This window comes from Colias philodice, chromosome 24 (genome assembly GCF_061535455.1).
Source record: "Colias philodice isolate Cphi_HAF_F1 chromosome 24, ilColPhil1 Martin Lab GWU primary, whole genome shotgun sequence".
Taxonomy (NCBI): Eukaryota; Metazoa; Arthropoda; class Insecta; order Lepidoptera; family Pieridae; genus Colias; species Colias philodice.
The window spans coordinates 6,834,433-6,856,060 of NC_143109.1; the positions used below are offsets into that span (position 1 = coordinate 6,834,433).

General features: G+C 33.1%; 1 protein-coding gene across 2 annotated transcripts in view; it reads left to right on the plus strand.

The window, feature by feature from the left end:
- The first annotated feature begins 7,727 nt into the window (after positions 1 to 7,727).
- The window catches only part of ci (transcriptional activator cubitus interruptus), a 107,133-nt gene continuing 93,232 nt past the window's right edge, over positions 7,728 to 21,628 (plus strand). For both annotated transcript variants that reach the window (XM_089710324.1, XM_089710326.1), the window contains exon 1: positions 7,728 to 7,981. The gene's annotated coding sequence lies outside the window, so the exon portion shown is untranslated. The remainder of the gene's footprint in view (positions 7,982 to 21,628) is intronic.

Below are 21,628 nucleotides of genomic sequence, written 5' to 3' on the forward strand. Positions count from 1 at the left end.
ATTATAGGTAGGCGTTGTGATGAATATCCAGAAATATATTTAACTATCTACTATTATATACTATTTATAAACATTACCAGCTTTAAGAATTAGGTAGTGTAGTAATTGAAGAAATAAGAGAAATTAAAGTGACGAAAAGAATGCGGGATTCTGGCTCCTCCATTCATCAGACGAAATATAGTCTGTAGCATTCACTTACTTCACATGCTACTTCTTCACGAAGATATTATTCAATGCCATTGGAGATCTAGAGGTAAACTACGATAACATGGCGCGCCCCTCCAAATTACTGTTTCAATGTGTGTAGTGACATCCTTACGAAGGAGTTTGTATGTAGTTGTACGTATTCGTCTTTAGTACTTTACGTCCAGATTTGTTGGTCAACTAATCATAAGTTGCCGAGCGCCCAAGACAACGCACGTGTCGTTTTCATAGAATACGTCAGTGCAGCGCCATTATTAATAATAATGAGCGATTAGAGCGTGACTAGTCGAGCAACAAATCCGTGGATTTGTTTTTGTTTGACGGCCGTCTCATTACGCACACATGCGTTGTGAATCTTGGTGGTGCATTGTAAATACTTTCAAACGTTTTGAATTTTGGAGGGGCGCGCCATGTTATCGTAGTTTATCTCTACCCATAGGAGTTAGGACCCATGGTTTTAGTAATTGCCCTGTGCGAGCTCAATTCGTGTGGAAGCCATCAACCAACACTTTAAATTTTACATATCTACTTACTAAATAAAGCAACAATTTTGTTGTTTTGTATGTTCAATGAAAACTAATTATGTACATTATTATAATTTACAGTATTAGCTGTTCATTATATCATTAAAAAAATGTTTGTTAAATTGATTTATTATACGCCTGACATAAAAGTGTAGCTTAATCATTAGCCCTTCGGGTGTAAAAAATATCAGGCGCTAATAATTTTTGTAAAATAAGATAAATCAAATTAGAATTAAGAGTAAACAGGTAATTAGACGAATTTAAATAATTATTTACAATTAATTATAATTTTTAATGACGCAATATTAATTTGGTACCTACTTTATGGACTAAATGTAACAAATTATTACTTTTGCTACTACTATGGTTTAAATAGTTTAACAAGTTTAATCGACCAGCGTATTTACCTAATCATAAACCAACGCTTTCGCTGCAATCAACCACTCCACAACTAAACTTTACACACAAAATATTCCATCAAAAATACTTCAGCAGTTTTCGCATAATAATCGAAAGGTGGATTAAAATGTCCACCCTCTAACCCGCAGCTACCAGAGGACTAAAATCCACCAAAACTGGTTTAATAAAATAAGTGATTATTTTTATTAAGACAGGTCGAGTTAGAAAAATAAACAAATTGATAAAAGACGTGTCGCGTTGGAATTTATGTAAATTGGGAGGGCAGTGGGTTCACACTTTAATTTATCGCCGATTTATTGGTGTCCCGGGTTCGATTCCTGAATGGGGTAAGTTTTTTTTCCAAGGAAGGTATAAAGGTGTGTGATGAATTTGTTAACATTTAAAAATAGATTTAAACCTAAACCGAAATATTATTATAGTTATGAAAATGTTTCCAATAAAAGTTACTTATTTAAGTCAAGTTATTTTATAGAGGTAGGATTTAGATATATTTTAGTCTATTATACTTAAGTTGTACCTTAAAATATATATTATTATAATAAAATGTATGATTGAGTTTGACTGTGTTTTAATTACCTATATGTATACTACTTTGAGCTTTCCTTTTCCGAAATTCAATTAAATTCAATTTAAAACTTAGCCTATAAACACATTTTATGGTATTAATTGATCAGGTGTTAATTTTACTCCATATAAAATGAATGCGCATACAGACAAATTCGCAGTTAACCGCTAGTTATTATGAAGTGCCTGTTTAGCTTTCATAGTACTGGACCTAGGTTCAAAGGTCTGTAAATATATATTTAAATGCTTTCTCACGGTTCAACTTATGTTTCTTATAATAACAGTCAGCGATGATGCACGTGCAAAACTTTGTACTCACACGAATATCGAATTAATAAAAATTTATAATGTTTAGTGCTTTCTGCGCTTGATACCTATGTCTTTTATGTATAAGCTTTCCACCCGCGGCTTCGCCCGCTTTGTCTAAAACTTAAATAACGGCTAACCCCTTCCCGAGGAATACTCTATATATATAATAATATAATATAATAACCGCATCAAAATCCTTTGCGTAAAGTTTTAAAGATTTAAGCATATTTGAATGTCTTTTCACTAAAAAAAATGTACTTCTTGGATTTTCAAAGATCAAAGAGACGGTAGGTAGGCGGTAGGTAGACGGTAGGTTGTAGGAAGGTATGTTACGAATTTATCATGATGAACATTAAACATATCCTAGGACAGGAAGGATCTAGAATCTAGATTTCAATACGAAACCATTTAATGTTTCTATTACCTGTATAAGAAACTCTACATTTCAATTTTAGTATTATTATTAACCTTGTAGGTATGTTTTATGAAGTATTAATTCGCTTTAGTGAGTAAATATACTCATAATTAAGGACGGAATATTATTCGATCCCAGAACCCCACTCTATTTAAAAAATAACTTTGAGTACTCTAGTAATCACGGGTTAAATCTGAGATCGAATAACACTTATCTCATTAATGTACCTGTACACAAAACTAAATTCTACAATTCCTCATTTACAGTGAAGGCTATTCGACTATGGAATGACTTACCAATAGCCATACGCCAAGCGAGATCCATCGATGCTTTCAAAAACATGCTTTTTGACCACTACATCTCCTTAGTGGCCAAATGATGACTTTAATAATGTTTCCGTTACCTATATGTATTTTGTATATGTATTATATAATATGTATATATTGTATCTATTTATATTATGAATACGTATATATATATTGTAATATATGAATTTCTTTATTTATTACATATTGTATATTATTTATACTTTTACTTTTCTAGTAATTTATATTATTAATTTATTTAAACTTATTTTATCATTGTTTCTTTTTTAGTATACACCGCCTACTTGTATTTGTAATTGAGGAGCTGGGGAACAAAAGCGGACTTGTCCAATTAATCAAATTTTACACTAGAGCAAAAAAACTGAAATAGGTATATGCATATGGGCTGTAATTTTGTGCATTTCAGTATAATTAGTATTAATACAACATAATTACTAATAGCCTGCTTGTTGGTCATAAAACTATGCGTTTTATTTTTTTTTTTATTTTTTTGTAATGGACAAGTCCGGTTTTGATTACAAAAGGTGGACAACTCCGGTTATGATTGAAAGAGTTATGGACATGTCCGGTTATGAAAGAAAACTAGATTCTATTATTGTATTTTTTTATTTAAAAATTATATGAACTCTCCCACATCTGGTTCGCAACAGTCACAATCGTCACTGTGGTCGTCGACCGTCGTCTTCGTCATTTATTTGACTTGTTTCAGCAATTGCCACTGGTGAGGTATGGAATATATTGTTTTTAAACCAATCAAGCTCTTGATTATCCATCCAATTATCTCCGAATTGTTTCTTTAAGAGTGTTTCAACAATTTTAAATTCATCATAGGTTAGAATAATAACAAACACGCACCGGTAGGTATAATTTTACACTCACTTCGATTCCCTGTTGTTTTGCGCTTGCCGTCCTGTTTTTTTTCGTTTACGTGAGCCGTCATTTATATTGGCCACTATTTCTTCGATTCCGTCCATAATTTTGTCGGTTTTCTAGGAAAATTCTTCTCAAAATTACGAAAGCAATGACCGTCACACAGTGATTATCTTTTTTTTAATTTAGCAGTGTTGCCACAACTGATTTAGGGATATCATAACAAAAAAACAATGATTTTTTTTAGACTTGTCCGGTTTTGTTTGACATTTTTCGTACTAACGGCAATTCTCCTTACGTTTTTGTCCGGTTTTGATTGGAGAAAAAATCCCTTAGAATTTTAATAAATTTCTAACAGGACAAGTCCGCTTTTGAACGAAATCATCATTTTTAACAATTTTTTTCTCTAAGATCGGACCGCTTTTGATACACAATACTCCGGGGTTCGATAGATATGAGCTTAAAGAGTGCAAAAAAATAAAAATAAAAAATTCGAGTACAGTGGACAAGTCCGCTTTTGTTCCCCAGCTCCTCAATTTATCATTGTTTTCCTTGGTTGGGTCACCTGGAAGAGATGGCTCTGTAGCCATAAGGTCACCCATTGTGCAATTTGTTTGTATCGTATTTTATGTTATTTCTTTCAACTGGTGTGTGCAATAAAGAATTCATTCATTCATTCATTCATTCATAATTGACGCAATTAATCTTTTCGAGGTAATTAAACGAAATAATTTGTATAATAAAGTTGCAGACATTGGTCATATATTTGTAATACCTCTCGTGACTCACATACAAAGGTAAAAATTAAATCGACAGAAGAAACCACAGGCGTTCAACGGAAAATAAAATTCCTAGCACTATAAGTAATAAGGCTAGTAAAAAATGACATTCAAATAAATACGTTCTAAATTAATTAAGCGAGTCTAAATTCTTCACGACGTTGGGTGTTTAACGTTGAATCATATTGTTATACATTATAAATGCACAAATGTCTTAATTAAAGATTGAGACCGGCATAATAACTCAGAAAAAATACACAGCCTCCACTCAGTTCGAAGATTGCTTTTTGTTTCTTTCTAACAATCGCATTCGGATCGTCTGTCCCTTTTTTGCGCCAGACGAACTTGTAAATTGTACTTTTTACGATACATCCAGTTTCAAACGGCGTATCCAGATAGAGCGCATACAAAAATGAACTTTATTGTTTTAGATATACAGTTAGAACTATAACAAACGTTATGGTTGTTAATACATTTGCGTACTGATTAAGATGATCAAGTTATCTCGCTCGAACAAAACAAAATACAGCACAAGTCCTTTGAGCTTTCGAGTTTAGTTGCGCGATTGCTTTTTGTAGCACCGTCCCTTTCCTCGAAGCATTTCATTCGTAACGAAAACCTGTTCGATTCTGAAATCTTCTTAACACAACGAATTTTCAGTGAATAATAGACTTTACGACTTTCGCCCAAGGGTGGAAATAATCGGGTGGGATTATAAAAGATAAGTTGTTGAGAATGTTTACGTTAAGATGTTATTGTCACGTTCTATCGATGCGAGATGTGGATTTTCTCTTTTTGTCCCGTATTGAGACATACAGGCATTGCGCTGGACGTTAGTTTCCGAACTCGCATCATGCATGATTCATTACGGAACCGTCTTCGAGTTATGCAGTTTCACGCGAAACGCTGACAGTGACATTTCGTATACGAGACACGTGGGACTCGTATTTTTGACTCCTTTTTGTCGATTAAGACCTTTTATGATCTCGTATGACACACTTCCTTGTTATCCTCGCAGCTTACGCCGCGGCTTTTTTGCTGCACCTACACGAGAAATCAAAAATTGAACAACCCAAAACCAGTTATAAGTTACAAATTCCTTTTTTATATTGGACAAGACTACGGGCGGTTTTTGGCGTTGGCTGATTAACAATGATTTATTTATCACTTTTTGAAGGCGACTCACTTTTTGTGTTACGCGTTAATTGCTTGTTTTGAGGAATATTGCATTTTATACCCATTTTATGTTTTAATTACTTCAAGCCGAGGATGGATAAAATGTATGGACCAAAGGAATTACCTTTGATGCTTTATAAGTAATCAGTCTTTAGTTACAATTAATATTAAGTTCACAGAAGAATCTGAAATAAGCCTCTTAGGTATATTATATGGTATAAGTTCTTCTGTTACAAATTGACGCGAATGACTTGGTAGGTTATACCTACCTATATGGAGCTGTTAAACAGTGTGTATTGTCGGTTAAAAATAAATTTGAACAGCACGTGCATACAACATCCAATGAAACAATAATTTCATTACTGAAATATAAGTTGTCTACAAAGAAAAATAATTTGATCCCAAAAAGATAAAAAATTTAACAGCAACAATTTTTGAATCTGTGTAAAGTACTATTTATTGGTATGAATATGATAAAGCTTAATAATATATTAGAACTAAGTAGATAATTTCCATAGTATACAGAACACTTATTTTTACTGCGAATTTAACTGAAATATTGTAAGTTTAATTTATTCTATATGATTTATACAATAATCGAGTGAACGAAAAAAGTACCGTAGTCAAAATATTTGTCTCAGTAATAGAAAAAAAAACATAAGTAGGTACGTAAAGAACACATGATAAACACGTGTGTTTTAATTATTACTTGCACTCATATTTTTTTAAAGAGTATACTTACATAGTTTTTTTGTAATATAAATTCTGTAACTAGAAGAAATATATTATTTTAGAGTGGCATATTTTTCTAGCCGGGGCTAGAGTTAAGTAAATTATAAAAGAGAAATATCAAACTTTATGTATGTATGTTACAATTTAACTCAGAACTACTCATTCAATAAGATGGATGCCGATTGCCGAAACAAATGGTTTGTAAATTTTATAATTAAACGACACGCTAGAAATATAAACAACATATCTACATTCTACAATGATCTTCACTAACTCCTACACTTAATTTCATCATAACAACTGAAATTATAACAAAACCCTAACCACAAATCTAGTCCAGTGAATGTATGAATAAGGAATTTTTGTAAAGTTCCCAGAAAATTTGTCTTACTTGAGTCGTCAGCAATGTCATTACTAAACAAACATTGGCATAGTAGTCTCCATCACAAACACGACCCGTGATGAGTATTTACAGACCACTTAACAAATAGATAATTATATAGTCCGTTCTCAGATTTACTTATTTTACTTGCGTGCCGCTACATTTTGTTTTTATTTTTAAAGCGACATGCTTGATACTTGGGAACTTTCGCTGTTTATTCTTGGTGATGTGCTTGGACTTGCAATGTTCAATTGATGCTATATTAATTAAACAAAGAAAAATAAAGAAAGGAATATATTGTTAAGTTATAATTTTGAAAGTAGATATGTAAGTACTATAAGGAGATATTTAATTAATATTTGCTAACAAATATTTGAAAGTAGATGTAAAAATATCAATTTTTTTTATCAATGGCGTTAATTAAGTGCCGATGTAAATTTAATCTAAATACCTTTTTAATTAATAACAGAATACCTACATTTAAAATAACAAAAAAGTTTTTTGTCAACCACTTTAAAAACATTTTACGAACGACATTATTAAAAGAAAGATCAAGAATAAAATATCGCCTCTAATTTGACTTTATGTCTTAATAATACCGAATATTACAATGTATGCAAATTTCAGATATAAAAATAAATGAGTTGACTAAATTGCTATTCCGCCCACCCATCAAGTCTATACTTATCCATCGAAGTTGACTCATTAAAAACATTTTATCGCTAATCGCATGCAAATCCATGAATTATCATTGTTTATGTTAGTGCATCAGTCAGCATAGCGCTAAGCAATGCGATTGAGACATTATCTGGTTACTATCCGTGCGAGCGAGACGCAGCACAAATACGCCCGCGTATCATTTGTTCGGAAATAACTCCGCGCCAGAGCGGGACGGCGTTATTGAAATGTCAGACTCGACGCGCGCATAATGAGAAAACGGCTGTCTCTTTCGCTCCAGACGTTTTACAATCGTTTATTGTCATGTTACTGTCTCGTTTCGACGCAGATTGAGATGAATACGCCGAGCCCGCGCCGTGTCCTCCCGCTAATATTATCGGCACCGCGCCGGTGTCGGACGTCGCTGCGTTATTTTTTCTCCCGAAACTTTTTAATAAACAATCGTTTATTTATCATCGTGATCTGTGACTTTTATGCGATAGTGTTTGACAGTTGAATGTTTAATGAATTTTTTATGTGCTAAATTAATTGACAAGTGTGTGTGTTGTGTTGCGAATGGATTGCTGGCGTTGCATTTAGTGTAATGATTTAATTAGTGACAAGTAAGTTGAGCCCTTAATTTAATAATTAATTAGGATCTAAGGCAAGTGTGGTTTATGAGTGGATGTTGTGAAGTTGCGGCGGGGGTGTGTATATATGTAGATATATCTTGCTTAGTGACAAGTTTTAGCGAAATGTTCAACATGTGGTCCAGAATATTTTGTACCTGCCGGTCGGTCAGAAGGGATTGCTTTTTGTTACTTTAAAAACAAAGAGAGCCCTGCGACGGCAGGGTGCCCGCTCTCTGCCGTAGTGCAGTCACGTTTTCAGCTTTTCCCGGGAATATTTTTTATTTGTCACCTCACCGGGTATCATATGCGTGGATTTACATTCAGTTTTAATACTAACGCTATATTAATATGTCGCGGCGGATGTAAATAGACGTGCAGTTTGAATTATAATATCTGCGGTCGTTGCTTTTAAAAAGTTACCGCTTAGAAAATAGTGAGTTTCAATGAGTTGAGTCGTTTGTAGTTATTTCTAGTTGCAACTGAATAATGCACTTTGATCTCAAGATTCTTGACGCTTGATAAACTTTTGTCATTTAAAAACGCGAAGAAAGAATGCATTGATAATATTAATGAGATAAATAAAGAGATAATAATAAAGTAAGAACGTTTTAATCAATTAGTGTCGTAATTAAGCTGTTTAAGATCCGGCAAAAACTCAAGTATTTTAATGTTTTGTTTCGCTTTTAAAACAATAGGTTACTGCTAATGACACGGCCGCGGCGTGGAATAATTAAATGTTAAGTAAAACTTGGTCAGATAACGTATTCCGATATTGAAAAAGGCTCCACGTATTTCGGACTAGCGGTTCTCAAGTTACAAACGCTAAATAAACTTTGAAAAAGTTGGAAATCCTACCTAGGTACCTAGGTACCTACCTACCTTCTTAATACATATATAAAATAACCAATACTCCTCTTACACTGATTAATTCCTATGATCCAATAACTAAGTCAAAAGAAGAACACTAATTTTTTTAGGTAGGTAGTTAGGTACCTACCTAAAAAAATATGAACAATGCAGCGTATCTTCAAGTTATTTCGCTTTACTTATTTTTATATTTTAACAGTGAATGACATTGATGTGGTTAACTACAAGAACAAAAAATTAATATAAATGCACACATTGTAGGTAGGTACACACTAAATATCACATTATAAGAATTAAGAATCATCATTACTTTAACCTTAGTTATAGTGTGCGTCCACACTGAATGCGCGGTGGCGGCGGCCTAGGCGGGCGCGACGAGCGGGCGCTCGCGGTGGCCACACCGACGCGCGAGCTCAAGTAGCGGTTCGACGTTTTTCGGGTGTTGCAAACTTTGGACGATTTGCTATTTTTACTGGACAGTCCGATTTTGAGATGAGATCATTATAGAAGTTGTACACGAAATAAATAAAACAGAGGAATAACGGGTGAAACTTATATGAAGAATTGAGATTATACCCTACAAAATTACTGTGGTGTATATATAAGTGTTTTAGATTGAATCGCACTTATAAATAAAGAAGTTTCACTTCAACAATTAAGTATTTACCGCTATTTTACGAAAAACAATAAAGGATATAATATAAGAAGTCGAGCGACAAGACCGAACTGGTTTGATACCCCCGCCGTCCGCGCATTGGGTCGCTTGCTGACTAGGCCCGTAGTGTGGCCAGAACGCGCGGATAGGAGAGTTTGAAAACTACGCGCGCTGGCTCGCTCATTACCGTCGCACTAGGCTTCCGCCATAGTCATTTCAATGTGGACGCAAAGGCGCGTTTCATACGTTTGATATTTCGCGCCCGCCGTCGCAACCGCGCTAGGCTCGCAGTGTGGACCTGCACATAGCCTTACATCTTGCAAGCACATGAGAAAGCTACGGTCCTCACTCCTCAGTCCTCACATCACAATTACGACTAGAACTATTTATTATTTCATAATTTATCTATGCTAATTTTCTTATGTAGGTAGGTACCTATATACAAAAAATATAAGATGGGTTATTTACACAATCTTAGAATAACTCAAAAACGGCTAAACGGATCGTAACGAATTTTTATCTCTAGCGAACACGATTTAAAAACTGAGAGAACAGACCTATGTTATGTGTCAAATATCTGAAACTACTTACTTATGTACCTACCTGATTTTTGATATTATTTCACCACCAAAATATTTTTGTATATCGGGTCATCTAGAGCGGAGACTGAACGGCTTGCTATATTTAGGTATAAGCAAACAGTACAATAAAGCACTTAGATACAAATTACAATAAGTACATCTTATTTGAATTCAATTCTGTAAGACGCGACAGTAACATGAAAATATGGCCGACACATGAGAGAAATGTCAATTTGACAGTTAAAAGACACAGACATCATATTAAATTATTTAAATGATTGCACTTGGTACCTATTGTACATTATATTTCTCGTTCATAAACAAATATATGTTTATGTAATTTTTCCGATTAGTTATCTTCAATAATTGTTATAATTATATCGATTAATTGGACAATTCTTGCCATTACACAGAAAAATTAATCTGAAGTTCATTCTTCTCAATTAACTATTAAAAACCAATCCAAATGTCTTCTAAACAATCTATTCGTAATTCGAATTCTCGTTTCCAAATTTAAAATTAAACCGTCGAACGTTTTAAAATTTCTCCGCGCTTGCGGACATTTCCCTATAAACTGAAGAATGTAAAGTACCTATACCTGTACCTATACCCATACCTATATCTATACCTGTACCTATATCTTGACAACTCAGAGGATCACGATCGGTTCCGGCGAAGCATTGGCTGATCACGAACGAACGAAATATCTCTTTATGATGGGTTTTGTTTGGGATTTTCCGTTCTTTGTGTTTTTTGAGAAAGTTATTGTTCAAATATGTACCTACACAGTTTAAAAGCCACATTCTATATTTTAAATTACTTTTGTACCTAATTAAAATACTTAATACATTCTTGTTTCTCAAAAACATATTATTACTTGTACATAGGTAGTTAATATTAAAATAATAGGACTACATATTTATAAGTATGTGTGAATTGAATGATTAATTTTAAATATGTACAAAAAGTTTTATATGAGTACAGCTATCATTTAATTTACTGCACTGACCCAGGAATTTGCTACAATCACTGTTTTATTGTGATTTTGTATCTAAATTGCACCATAATGGTTTACTTCCTTTAGGATTAATACGATAGAATATAGACAAATGAGAATATCTAGTATAAGTAGACGATATTTTCGCATTTCTTAAATCTAGTGTCGAACTGTATTCTAGTTATGGCATACAATAACCTGTGATATTATAACATAATATAATTATCCGAGTATATTTTTCAAGTTATTAGTTATCTTACATCGAACCTATTTTGTCTCTGCTGGAATCGAATCAACGATCATGAGGTCAAAGATTACTAAACTAATATGTAGTTGGAACGATTTTCAATAGTTTTATATTTCGGGTCAAGTCAATTGTAGCCGTGGCTTAGTTGGTGAATAAGAAGATAATTTTAAAACTAAAATACCTGATTTTGTATATAAAATCTTTACTTTTATAAAAACTTCAGCCATATCGGTTCAGTAGTTTTTGCGTAAAATCACAAATATATGTATTCATACAATCATTCGGATTAATAATTATTAGAAGTATGGTTATAAATAACGATGTTCTATTATATTTTGTAGTTTTAAATAAATAAAACGATATCTGAGATCATTCAATAATTTTCAAGTTAAAGTTCATTTTTGTTAATTTCACTAACGAACTGGCATTACTTAACGAAGTAGGTTTGCAAAAACTCAAGAAAAAAAAATAATCGACCATAGATTCAACGATTTGAGTAGTATAATTTTTTTACGTTTTCAAATGAAGTATCCGTGTCTAAATCTTCATTATTCTATGGTTAGGGTTGTCAATATGGAAAAATTAGAATGTGATTTCAAGATTTATACATTATACGGATGTACAAATTTAAAAGAATGAAAGTTTATATAATACTACTGTAAGTAATTTACTCAATAAAATTATAACAATATAAAAAATATCACAAAAACCCCAATTAAATTTAAGGTACAATAAATTAAGAAAACAACTATTATAAATAATTGAATGTTTTCAAATACAAGCACAGCGCTGTTCTTAATACTAACAAACTAAAACATTATTCCAAAAAGTTTTAAAAACACAACCCTGAATATAAAATAATAAAATAACAATAAAGTGTCAGCCCTAGTGTTTCTCAGTCGATGACTGAAGCTTGATTGAAGATCAATCAGCTTGATTAAGCAATTATCAAAACTATACGTTGCCATCGCACGAATTTCTCGAAGGGTCTATGAATAAACAGCCATTTTGCCGTGAGACGATATAATATAGGATGAACCATGTTCTTTTTTAGGGTTCCGTAGCCAAAATGGCAAAAACGGAACCCTTATAGTTTCGTCATGTCCGTCTGTCCGTCTGTCCGTCTGTCCGTCTGTCACAGCCGATTTACTCGGAAACTATAAGTACTACAGTGATGAAATTTGATGGGAATATGTGTTGTATGAACCGCTACAAAAATATGACACTAAATAGTAAAAAAAAGAATTGGGGGTGGGGCCCCCCATACATGTAACTGAGGGATGAAATTTTTTTTTTCGATGTACATACCCGTGTGGGGTATCAATGGAAAGGTCTTTTAAAATGATATAAAGTTTTCTAAAAAACATTTTTCTTAAAGTGAACGGTTTTTGAGATATCAGCTCTCAAAGTCGTAAAAAGTATGTCCCCCCCCCTCTATTTTTATAACTACGGGGTATAAAATTCTAAAAAAAATAGAGGTGATGCATGCTAATTAACTCTTTCAACGATTTTTGGTTTGATCAAAGTATCTCTTATAGTTTTTGAGATAGGTTGATTTAACTGTAATTTATTATATTTGCTGCTACGGAACCCTTTGTGCGCGAGCCCGACTCGCACTTGGCCGGTTTTATTTAAATATGGTTTTTAAATGTGTTGTGAACCACACATATTGGGATTCTTTTTTTGAAATGTGGTCTTGTTTCGGACGTTATGTACAAAGCTTTGTTTAAGTATTATTTAAATATAGACAGTCATTGGTAATATATTTTTATGAAACTCTATTTTTTAACTTATCTTTATGGAGGGTAATTCTTATTTAAATGCAAAGCTTAACAAACATAAAAAATAATTCAAATAGTGAGAGAATTGAATCCTCTAGATATCAGTATTATAAATAAATAAATAAATAATAAATAAATCGTTTATTTGCAAGTAAACATGGTATACATTTTTAGACTACTTAAAATAAAAATAAAAATGTGTGCGTGTACTAGTGTACACACGTAAGAAGTGAAACTTCTTTATGACCTTATTTTTTAATAATTTACTAATATGCAACTTTACAGAAATACGTCGAATCAAAGATGGCGCGTAACGGAAAAATGTCACGCGTAACGAAAAAATGTTACACTAAATTTTTTTCCAACCCCGATAAAGAAGTTTCAATTCAATAACTTTGAATCAGTAATTTTCTCAATAATAATCCCTACTCTAAACTAAACTTTTCTCATTCTAATACATGTTTGAATTTGAGTACACTTTGAGTACACGCACAGGTCTACAGACCAACATAACACGTTCACATTAAGTATTATTGTGATTAATTACACAATACTCGGCTAACACTTTATCATATATTCCAACAATCTATCAAAGAGATCAATCAGCAGGATATTTTCACATCATTTATAACACTATATTATTAACATGTAGACATGGGTTTTTCAATTTCATGCAAGAATATATTAACTTCAAAATCATGCGGTTTGTGAGATTAAGAAATGTACATGTTAAGTTTTAAGTCGCTTTTATTGGCTCTATCTGTATGTTTGTATGGAACCGACATGTTTGTATGTAATCTGACTCCTTTAGACTCGATTTTGATGCACTTGAAACGGACAGATTTAATTCAAACTATGTACACTTATCAAGGATTGGTGACTGTACAGTAATACCATCAATTATAAGGTAAGGGTTAAAAATCAAAAGGTTGGCGAATCAATTACATTTAAATTTTGAAATTGTACACAAAACTTAGAATCAAATGGGCACATACCTACAATTTTTTAATTAGAAGTGAATAGTTATCAAAATTAACGGATCGGTGATAACTTCTCTAAATCCTGTTTGTGGAAGCTTTATTACAAATTGAAAGAAGTTGTTAATTGCGGCGTATTGATGAATATGCCGTGAGAATGAATTTGAAGATGATTCTAATTTTTTTTAATTAAATTTTAGTGTCGTGTCTAAGGTTTTTGTACTCTGTAGTTTGAAAGAATTTTGAAGATGATCAAAAGTTTTGTGTGGGTACTCGATAATTGACTCATAACCTCATTACTATGCTGCTGAATTAAAACCGGGAAGTTTAATATGTCCAATGGCTATAAACTTTCTTCAATTCTTAAATCTGTGCGGCAGTATGTATTCAAAATATAAGCTACAAAGCCCTACCGGTAGAAATTAATCCTTCATGATAGTACACGAACGAAAAACCTATGTACTTTACAAGGAAAACGGAGAGTCATGAACGATTTCCAAAAATAAACATTATCACAGCCTCGATCGGAATTGCGCCACTACCGTGACATTACCAGAAAATGCGGCGACAAAATATTTGTACAGTCAGCGTTGTAATATACAGAAGCGCGTCCAATTCGGGCCTCTACAAACAGAATCGATGAAAAAAGCGTCGACAGAGTCATCTTCTGGGGTAGAACTAATTGGCCTTCGCTGACCGTCCTTAAAAAACGTTATTTGTTGCTTCACTATTTGGTTCGATAGAAAAACGCCCAACTTTTTTACATCTTGATTGCATCTATCCATTATACTGGTGCATTGGTGAGTTTCAGCTCGGTTTACATCTAGATTCCGTATGCAGACACCTGTACCTACTACCTGTATAAATATGTAACTGGCTATTGTCTCCAACAAAAGAGATCTATCCGACGACTTGCTAACAAGGGTTTTTGGGAAAAAAATCAAGAGTGCTCCGAATTTGTTGGCGAACAATGGGAACCGAGAGGCTCGGCTCAGGTAGAATAAATTCTATTGTTAGCTGCCATTAGGACGTAATGCTTTTGGATTTTGTTGTAATAAATTCAATGAATGTTAAGCTTCGGGAAGGAACCCTGGTATTTGACTTTATTGCTCAACTGGCGATTCGACGTGAATGAGTAAAATATATAATAGTGCAAGATGTTGGTGTATGTTTTGTTGAAGCTAAAATTCTTCAATGTCCTTCAAGGATTAATATTTCCTACTTATTCGCTCTCGAAACAATTTAATTCATAACTTCTTATTCCAATTAAGTTGTTTCATCGTGCTTGCAATTATAGATGACTAGCGACCCGCCCCGGCTTCGCACGGGTGCAATGCTGCTACTTGTATACGTAGTATATTATTATTAGTCTGTGCTAATACTAAATACACTACAGAAAAACTGTGAACGTTGTATATAAAAACATAGCGGCCCGCTCCGGCTTCGCACGGGTATAAAATATATAGCCGGGCGGCCGGCCGGTACCGCCGCAAACGCTACGTCCCGCAATTTTTAAATCTGTAATATCTTCGAAAATATTCACTTAAATCATACGGTGTAAAGGGCCATATAGATCTATATTAAATGAACAATGTAATCAAGGTATTTAATTGGTTAAGGATGAATGCTGTATTGGTTAAAATCGCTTCGAAAATTAGCCATTATTTGTCGTAAAAAGTAAATGACAAAAAAAAGTTATTGTGGGTTATCCATAAGAGATAGACATAATATACCATCGCGGACTTTTCTGTAGACCTTTTCAATGTGTATAATACTTAGTACATTATTTTGATAAAACTCGTAGGGTTCAGCCTGCGTTTGCAAAGTAAGCGGAAATAAAAAACCGGCCAAGTGCGAGTCGGGCTCGCGCACAAAGGGTTCCGTAGCAGCAAATATAATAAATTACAGTTAAATCAACCTATCTCAAAAACTATAAGAGATACTTTGATCAAACCAAAAATCGTTGAAAGAGTTAATTAGCATGCATCACCTCTATTTTTTTTAGAATTTTATACCCCGTAGTTATAAAAATAGAGGGGGGGGGACATACTTTTTACGACTTTGAGAGCTGATATCTCAAAAACAGTTCACTTTAAGAAAAATGTTTTTTAGAAAACTTTATATCATTTTAAAAGACCTTTCCATTGATACCCCACACGGGTATGTACATCGAAAAAAAAAATTTCATCCCTCAGTTACATGTATGGGGGGCCCCACCCCCAATTCTTTTTTTTACTATTTAGTGTCATATTTTTGTAGCGGTTCATACAACACATATTCCCATCAAATTTCATCACTGTAGTACTTATAGTTTCCGAGTAAATCGGCTGTGACAGACGGACAGACGGACAGACGGACAGACGGACATGACGAAACTATAAGGGTTCCGTTTTTGCCATTTTGGCTACGGAACCCTAAAAAATGTAATTTTTTACGACATCACATTAGAAACCTCAAAAATAACAGTACTTCTCCACTATTTAATGGATGTTATTATACATATAAACCTTCCTCTTGAATCACTCTATCTATTAAAAAAAACCGCATCAAAATCCGTTGCGTAGTTTCAAAGATTTAAGCGTACAAAGGGACATAGGGACATAGGGACAGAGAAAGCGACTTTGTTTTATACTATGTAGTGATTACATTGATCAATTTTCGAAAGATATTCTTCATTTAATAATCCTCTCTTAATTAAATCATTATTTAATAGGAGATGTGGTTCTCCTCCTCTCGAGACAACCGTCAAGATTCTTAACATAATCCTGCTTAAAACAAATTTTATTCATAACCTTCTAAACTAGTCACTCAATATTTTCCTAGAAACCGATAAAACCTCGCGGCTTACGAGAATCGATTACAATAAACCTTTTCTATAACATCTCGATCAGAATCGAAAAAGTTCGATCAGATATCGGAATTTATATTTCGGCTTTTAAATTAATGGTGATTCTCGGCAAGTGTCCGTTACGGTGTCTACCTGGTCGAGTATATTTAGACATCAAAATACACTTTTTTTGTTGGATATCTGTGAAACTACTTACGGGGAACACAAACCAATTTCCTTTGTTGGATCTTTAATGATTTTTTCGTCACAATTTAGCGATTTGGTCGGTCATTCTGCGAACGCGGTATTTGGTTACCTGAAGGTGTGTTTTAACTGTCAAGAGGGTGTTATTTATGGAAGGTGGACGTGATTGTACCGATATGTAAACCTATTAGATAGTGTGGTGACTTCTGCCGAGTTTTTGCGTGCAATCTTGGCCCGGAAATAGGTTAATTTCACGATTCTTTATCCGGCGATTATGTGGCTTGTTAGCGAATTTTCGAGCTTGAGTTTAGTGATGTTATTATTGTGATAATTGAGTTCTTATACTTCTATGTTAATTAACAATCGAATTGTCTGTTTTAAGGTTTAAAATGTATAATAATGGTTTTTAAAACCGATTTAATCTCTTAGTATAAGCAATTTATCCTTTCTTAAATTCCTCAACTCTGCCTGGAAACAAGTGTTCTAACAAAAGCTATATGAAATCATTTTATTAATATTTCCATATGATACATCTAAAGGTACAATAGTTCAAGTACGGGACGCGGTATAAATTGTAGTATTAAATAATCAACTTCGGGTCGGAGTATGTTTGAGCACGTTATCTGACGGACAGACAGACAGGAAGCCCCTGTTAGATCTCATCTCTGACAGGCTGATCTCGACAAACTACCTCGTTACATGTTTAATCTTGTTGTGAAATTGATATTGTTATGTAAGGTGCTGTTAATGTTTTTTATCTATGTACCTACAATCTACAATGGGGTACACAATTTTGGTTCTGTTTTATATCGCTGTGAAGCGTTTCTTTGTTATGGGTCTTTATAAAATTAGGTTTTATTGGTTTTTGTGTGTTCAGTACGTGATATTTGTAGTCATTGGGTAAAGCTGTAGCAGCTGCTTGTTTAGTTTGTATTATGGCATCCAAATTCATTTTACAAGTAAGCAATCTTGTTTGAGCAAACTTTTTGAACTCGATTAAGTAACTGGAAGTAATTTACAATTTGATTGAACTTCTAGAACATTGAAACTGTCTTTAGATAAATAAATATACCTACATTTAATTTAATACATCTTATTTAGGATGCCAGTAATACGATCAAAATTCTCCCAGAATTATGTCCCTGTAATTCCGGATCTGAACCAGTACCCATATCCCACAAGATTACTTCATCAAACACACATGCATTAGTCCCAAGCTAGGTGATAACCACACTTTACACTAACACTTAGCACCACCACGCTAGCTACTGATGTTTGGACATTATAGTAATTTAGGATTATAACATCCGCTGCGATGTAGACGCGTAGAAATTTTTTGAGATTTTTTGAACTTTTTGAGAGATTTTTTGTTTGTGATTAATGTGGGAGTTTTTGGTAGTACAGTTTTTGTAAGGAATGATTGTTGGCGTAAAGTTAGGGTATAGTAAATAAAAAAATTCAATTAATAGTATAAACTGTCAATACTGAAGAATTTTTAAGTGTTTTAAATATTAAGTTTTTCTACATTAAAATTATTTAAGTAATACTCCATTCAAAAATATTTGAACAAGTTGTGTTTCAGATTTATCTTCTCACGCATTTTTAATTGTCATATAACATAAGGAGCTAAGGAAGTCGTATGTTTGTTTGTTGTTAATCTTTTAATACAAATTTACTTTGAAGCGCGTTACAATCTCCCACTGTTTTATTATTTAAAGAGTTATCTATGAATGTCTGATTATCATTTTACATCTACCGTACTTTTTACAACCTACCCGCTTTAAGTGTTCGTTGCTTTTTTTTCGTTTTATTTTTGGACACTTTGAATTATGGGTTAATTGATATAAGTGATAAAGAAAATGTAAAACTCGCATAATTTTTACGATCCCACATTTTTTATACCCTCACTTTTCCTTCTCTGTGGTTCAGTTTTCAGCGTCAAAATTGGTACATCCATCGGATAAACAATGCTAAAAGACTCAATCTATTAAAGTACAAACAGATAACCTAATTGCTCAAAAAAACGTGAAACACCTGCCTACAAAAATAAAATACCCTCAAAAAAAAATCTCGAACAAAAAGAAAAATCGATTACTTCCCCATATCCCCAGCCTCTATCTATAAAACCAATAAACTCAATCCGTACTTTAAATTTCACCTCTAGGAGTAATGGTTAAAACCAGTTTTTGTAGGAATGCGAGTGGGCGTCGGTTCTATTCCCGGTTTATTTGGATAAGTTCGAATCTTTAATGACTTGCTTGGTGTGATAACATTATTAAGTGGAACTAGATTATTGTGAATTGAACGTGTTGAAAATATCACTATGAAGTATGAGTACATACTATTATATCGTGAGTACCTACTGGATAGATATGTATTCATTTTTGAACAAATATATTAATTGTAGATGATATTTTAAGTGTTTTAAATGTGTTTTTGCGGTGGTAATGTCGCGTTGTTGAGATTAATTTGGTTGATAAACTCAATTATAAGGTACTTGCTATGAATTATAGTTGTCATAAGTGTATTATGTCATTACCCAACTGTGAATTCCTTGATTTTTCAAATTTATTTCGTAATAAGAATTTTACTCTTAAAACATGCCAAAAATACATCATCATTACAAAAATCACGTTCTCAAGCAAACTTCATTTTCCTCTCCACGAGGAAAGAAAATAACTTTTTCTGAAACCTGGGAGAACTTTTTCTGACGCATTACCCCAAGTTCCCAAAGGCCATAATAAGATACCTCCATACAGCCCGAATCCTGTACTATTACCTACTCGAAAAAGACATACCTATATAAAAATAGCACGTTATAAAATTCATCAAGTTCGTCTCCACTAGGAAAGAAAATAGCTTTTTAAAACCTGGGACAACTTTTGACACAAGGCCCTAAGTTCCCAAAAGCCTTACTATAAGATACCTCCATACAGCCCGAATCCTGTACTCTACTCGAAAAAGACATACCTGTATAAAAATAGCACGCTATAAAATTCATCAAGTTCCTCTCCACTAGAAAAGAAAATAGCTTTTTCTGAAACCTGGCAGAACTTTTTCTGACGCATTGTCCCAAGTTCCCAAATGCCTTAATAAGATACAGCCCGAATCCTAACTTTCAAAAACACGAAGTATAAATCCCACATAATTTCTTTCACATTGGATTACCTCTATAATTAATCCTCTCAGCCCGACATCGGCCATATTATTATTGTGTTATATGGATCTTAATAAAGGCTCTTGTTTTAAAGCTCTATTTATTACGATCGTTCCATCTGATTGTGTTTAGTTGTATAATAAAATACTGTTGCCTAATAGATGGAATTTTTTGTCAATAGCAGTTAGCTTTTAGATAAACAATAAAAGTTTATAAAGAAATATGAAACTGTTTAAATAATTTTGGTTGGTTTTCAAAACATTGTACATATCAAAAATTTGCTACAGTGAATTCTAAATAGCTGTGACATATTCAAAATTTTGTTTTTATTTTTATAAATATTGGATGAAATCGAAAAATTATTGCAGTATTCCGATTAAGATTTCCAAAGCCAGTAAGGGTGCTTTTCCACCAATAATGTTCGAGGATGTGTAGCGAGGAATGTGTTTGTAAATACTCAGCGCAAAGTTTTTTGAGGCTTCACAATACAATCATAATTACAGTCTAATCCTTATAAAAAAATACCGTAAAATCATACACAAGAAAGTGCTTATTTCTTAATTATTTGCAATACTTTTACACTTGTATTGTTGGGGCCAGGATTAAAATTAATACATACATTTAAGATTTAAGTGTCCTCGTGTATTGTATTAATACAATAGATATGACAGTATTTTATAAAAGGCTGCAGATTTGCGAAAATTATGAGCCTTTAAGAACCTTTCAAGAGGGTATTGTTGGTTTTTGCAGACATGTAAATTTTTTCATTTGTACCTTGAAGTGGATTGTCATGAGGTACTTGTTAGTTAGTAGGTAGATTTTTGTTTGTGTAATATAAAGATTTGTGTGTATTTTTGTATGTAGTCGCAAGCTGAAGCTTGTTAAAATAGGTAGGTAGATCTAGATGCAAATAATTTTCAATTTTTTTTTAATATACTCAGTAGGAAAAACGATAATAATTATAGCATGTTACTTATTATATTAATTATTATTATATCACACGGTGTACATTTTTTAAAGAAATAATGAAACGTTGTTTTAAAGCAAACATACATACACGACATGTAGACTAAATTTTATCCTTAAAAGTAACCACATGAAATTGTAACAAGTCAAACCCTTTTTGAGTACCAAGAAAAGTTATTTAGCGCGTTCAATATTGACCGAGCGGAGCCAGGGCGCACGGTAGTCTATTAGTTATATGGATTCTAGCTCTTGGACAAATATTGATTTTTTGGGAGCAAGGATTAGTAACTTTAAATAAGTTTTTTGTGTGGAATGCTGTTTGTTTAGTTTGGTATGAGCAATCGGGTTAAACGTAAAAAATAAAAGAAGGTAGTTACGT